This window comes from Dipteris shenzhenensis, unplaced genomic scaffold (genome assembly GCF_047967505.1).
Source record: "Dipteris shenzhenensis isolate YYH24624 ecotype China unplaced genomic scaffold, Dip_SZ_1.0 scaf0055, whole genome shotgun sequence".
NCBI classification, from domain to species: domain Eukaryota; kingdom Viridiplantae; phylum Streptophyta; class Polypodiopsida; order Gleicheniales; family Dipteridaceae; genus Dipteris; species Dipteris shenzhenensis.
The window spans coordinates 15001-20000 of NW_028239362.1; positions in this window are offsets into that span (position 1 = coordinate 15001).

The following is a 5000-nucleotide window of genomic DNA, read 5'->3' on the forward strand; positions in this document are numbered from 1 at the left end:
CATGGGGGTTGGGGGGGGGGGGGGGGCATGGGGTGTTGGGGGGGGGGGGGGGGGGGGGGGCATGGGGAGTGGGAGGGGGGGGGGGGCATGGGGAGTGGGGGTGGGGGGGGCATGGGGAGTGGGAGGGGGGGGGGGGGTACGCGACATGCGCGCAAGGGGGGGGGGGGGGGGCATGGGGGGTGGGGGTGGGGGGGGGGAGGGGGGGGGGGGGGGGGTACGCGACATGCGCGCAAGGGGGGGGGGGGGGCCATGGGGGTTGGGAGGGGGGGGGGGGGCATGGGGTGTTGGGGGGGGGGGGGGGGGGTGGGGGGCATGGGGGGTGGGGGTGCGGGGGGGGGGGGGGGGGGGCATGGGGGGGGGTACGCGACATGCGCGCAAGGGGGGGGGGGCATGGGGAGTGGGAGGGGGGGGGGGGGGGGGGGGGCATGGGGGGTGGGGGGGGTACGCGACATGCGCGCAAGGGGGGGGGGGGGGGGGGGGGCATGGGGAGTGGGAGGGTGGGGGCATGGGGGTTGGGGGGGGGGGGGGGGGGGGGGGCATGGGGAGTGGGAGGGGGGGGGCATGGGGGTTGGGGGGGGGGGGGGGGCATGGGGGGTGGGGGGGGGGGGGGGGGGGGGGGGGGGTTGCATGGGGAGTGGGAGGGGGGGGTTGGGGGTGGGGGGGGGTACGCGACATGCGCGCAAGGGAGGGCGAGGGGGGGGGGGGGGCATGGTGGGTTGGGGGGGGGGGGGCATGGGGGTTGGGGGGTACGCGACATGCGCGCAAGGGGGGGGGCATGGGGGGTGGGGGTGGGGGGGGTACACGACATGCGCGCAAGGGAGGGGGGGAGGGGGGGGGCATGGTGGGTTGGGGGGGGCATGGGGGGGGGGGGGGGGGCATGGGGGGTGGGGTGGGGGGGGGGGTACGCGTTATGCGCACAAGGGGGGGGGGGGGGGGGCATGGGGAGTGGGAGGGGGGGGGGCATAGGGGGTGGGGGGGGTACGCGACATGCGCGCAAGGGGGGGGGGGCATGGTGGGTTGGGGGGGGGGGGGGGGGGCATGGGGGTTGGGGGGGGGCATGGGGGGTGGGGTGGGGGGGGTACGCGACATGCGCGCAAGGGGGGGGGGCATGGGGAGTGGGAGGGGGGGGGGGGGGGCATGGGGGTGGGGGGGGTACGCGACATGCGCGCAAGGGAGGGGGGGGCATGGTGGGTTGGGGGGGGCGGGGGGGGCATGGGGGGTGGGGTGGGGGGGGTACGCGTTATGCGCGCAAGGGGGGGGGCATGGGGAGTGGGAGGGGGGGGGGGGCATAGGGGGTGGGGGGGGTACGCGACATGCGCGCAAGGGGGGGGGCATGGGGTGTGGGAGGGGGCGGGGGGGGGGCATAGGGGGTGGGGGGGGTACGCGACATGCGCGCAAGGGGGGGGGGGGGCATGGTGGGTTGGGGGGGGGTGGGGGGGTACGCGACATGCGCGCAAAGGGGGGGGGGGGGGGGGGGCATCGTGGGTTGGGGGGGGGTGGGGGGGGTACGCGACATGCGCGCAAGGGGGGGGAGGGGGGGCGCATGGGGTCAGGGGGGTACGCGACATGCGCGCCAAGGGGGGGCATGGCGGGTGGGGGTGGGGGGGGGTACGCGACATGCGCGCAAGGGGGGGGAGGGGGGGCGCATGGGGTTAGGGGGGGTACGCGACATGCGCACAAGGGGGGGGGGGGGGGGGGGGGCATGGGGGGTGGGGGTGGAGGTGGGGGTGGGGGGGGGGGTACGCGACATGCGCGCAAGGGGGGGGGGCATGGGCGGTGGGGGTTGGGGGGGGGGTACGCGACATGCGCGCAAGGGGGGGGCATGGGGGTGGGGGGGGGTACGCGACATGCGTGCAAGGGGGGTTGGGGGGGTACACGACATGCACGCAAGGGGGGGGGATGGGGGGTGGGGGTACACGACATGCGCGCAAGGGGGGGGGGAGGGGGGGCGCACGGGGTTGGGGGGGGTACGCGACATGCGCGCAAGGGGGGGGGGGCATGGGGTGTTGGGGGGGGGGGGGGGGCATGGGGGTGGGGGTACGCGACATGCGCGCAAGGGGGGGCGGCGGCATGGTGGGTTGGGGGGGGGGCATGAGGAGTGGGAGGGGGGGGGCATGGGGGGTGGGGGTGGGGGGGGTATGCGACATGCGCGCAGGTGGGGGGGGCATGGGGGTGGGGGGGCACGGGGTGTGGGAGGGGGGGGGGCACCACCACCGTCGAGGGCGCGTTGGGGCCCGGGAGGGGCGCCGGTGCACGGGGACGGAGGCGCGTGCCGCGGGTCCGAAACGATGCGGGAGCCGGGCCCACGGCGAGGGCGCGGCGTCAAGGCGTCACCGTGGGACGGGGGCACGACGGCATTCGGTTGGAGGCATGGGTGCGCCTGGCATCATCGGGGTGCCACGCGTCTCCACTCGGGTGCTCGGGGCGTGGCCGGGGCCGCGGCAACGTCGGGTTGGAGGCGTGGGCGCGCCGGACGTGGCCGGGGGCTGCGGTAGCGTTCGGGCCACGACGCGTCGCGACCCGACTCGGGAGCCCGAGGCGCCACCGTGGGAAGGGGACGCGACGCCGTCGGGCTGGAGGTTGGGCTACGCGGGTGGTCGTCGGGGGGCGCGGCAGCGTCGGGTCGGAGGTGCGGGCGCACGGGGCGTGGCCGGGGCTGGGGCCGCGACAACGTCGGGTCGGAGGCGTGGGCGCGCAGGACGTGGCCGGGGGTGCGGAAGCGTTCGGGCCATCACGCGTCGCGACCCGACTCGGGAGCCCGAGGCGCCACCGTGGGACGGGGGCGCGACGCCGTCGGGTTGGAGGCTGGGCTACGCGGGTCGTCGTCGGGGGGCGCGGCAGAGTCGGGTCGGAGGTGCGGGCGCGCGGGGCGTGGCCGGGGCCGCGGCAACGTCGGGTCGGAGGCGTGGGCGCGCAGGACGTGGCCGAGGGTGCGGAAGCGTTGGGGCCATCACGCGTCGCGACCCGACTCGGGAGCCCGAGGCGCCACCGCGGGACGGGGGCGCGACGCCGTCGGGTTGGAGGCTGGGCTACGCGGGTGGTCGTCGGGGGGCGCGGCAGCGTCGGGTCGGAGGTGCGGGCGCGCGGGGCGTCGCCGGGGCCGCGACAACGTTGGGTCGGAGGCGTGGGCGCGCAGGACGTGGCCGGGGGTGCGGAAGCGTTCGGGCGATCACGCGTCGCGACCCGACTCGGGAGCCCGAGGCGCCACCGTGGGACGGGGGCGCGACGCCGTCGGGTTGGAGGCTGGGCTACGCGGGTCGTCGTCGGGGGGCGCGGCAGCGTCGGGTCGGAGGTGCGGGCGCGCTGGGCGTGGCCGGGGCCGCGGCAACGACGGGTCGGAGGCGTGGGCGCGCAGGACGTGGCCGGGGGTGCGGCAGCGTTCGGGCCACCACGCGTCGCGACCCGACTCGGGAGCCCGAGGCGCCACCGTGGGACGGGGACGCGACGCCGTCGGGTTGGAGGCTTGGCTACGCGGGTCGTCGTCCGGGGGCGCGGCAGCGTCGGGTCGGAGGTGCGGGCGCGCGGGGCGTGGCCGGGGCCGCGGCAACGACGGGTCGGAGGCGTGGGCGCGCAGGACGTGGCCGGGGGTGCGGCAACGTTCGGGCCACCACGCGTCGCGACCCGACTCGGGAGCCCGAGGCGCCACCGTGGGACGGGGACGCGACGCCGTCGGGTTGGAGGCTGGGCTACGCGGGTGGTCGTCGGGGGGCGCGGCAGCGTCGGGTCGGAGGTGCGGGCGCGCGGGGCGTGGCCGGGGCAACGTCGGGTCGGAGGCGTGGGCGCGCAGGACGTGGCCGGGGGTGCGACAGCGTTCGGGCCACAACGCGTCGCGACCCGACTCGGGAGCCCGAGGCGCCACCGTGGGACGGGGGCGCGACGCCGTCGGGTTGGAGGCTGGGATACGCGGGTCGTCGTCGGGGGGCGCGGCAGCGTCCGGTCGGAGGTCCGGGCGCGCGGGGCATGGCCGGGGCCGCGGCAACGACGGGTCGGAGGCGTGGGCGCGCAGGACGTGGCCGGGGGTGCGGCAGCGTTCGGGCCACCACGCGTCGCGACCCGACTCGGGAGCCGGAGGCGCCACCGTGGGACGGGGGCGCGACGCCGTCGGGTTGGAGGCTGGGCTACGCGGGTGGTCGTCGGGGGGCGCGGCAGCGTCGGGTCGGAGGTGCGGGCGCGCGGCGCGTGGCCGGGGCCGGGGTAACGTCGGGTGGGAGGCGTGGGCACGCAGGACGTGGCCGGGGCTGCGGCAGCGTTCGGGCCACAACGCGTCGCGACCCGACCCGGGAGCCCGAGGCGCCACCGTGGGACGGGTGCGCGACGCCGTCGGGTTGGAGGCTGGGCTACGCGGGTCGTCGTCGGGGGGCGCGGCAGCGTCGGGTCGGAGGTGCGGGCGCGCGGGGCGTGGCCGGGGCCGCGGCAACGACGGGTCGGAGGCGTGGGCGCGCAGGACGTGGTCGGGGGTGCGGCAGCGTTCGGGCCACCACGCGTCGCGACCCGACTCGGGAGCCCGAGGCGCCACCGTGGGACGGGGGCGCGACGCCGTCGGGTTGGAGGCTGGGCTACGCGGGTGGTCGTCGGGGGGCGCGGCAGCGTCGGGCCGGAGGTGCGAGCGCGCGGGGCGTGGCCGGGGCCGGGGCAACGTCGGGTCGGAGGCGTGGGCGCGCAGGACGTGGCCGGGGGTGCGGCAGCGTTCGGGCCACAACGCGTCGCGACCCGACTCGGGAGCCCGAGGCGCCGCCGTAGGACGGGGGCGCGACGCCGTCGGGTTGGAGGCTGGGCTACGCGGGTCGTCGTCGGGGGGCGCGGCAGCGTCCGGTCGGAGGTGCGGGCGCGCGGGGCGTGGCCGGGGCCGCGGCAACGACGGGTCGGAGGCGTGGGCGCGCAGGACGTGGCCGGGGGTGCGGCAGCGTTCGGGCCACCACGCGTCGCGACCCGACTCGGGAGCCCGGCGCCACCGTGGGACGGGGGCGCGACGCCGTCGGGTTGGAGGCTGGGCTACGCGG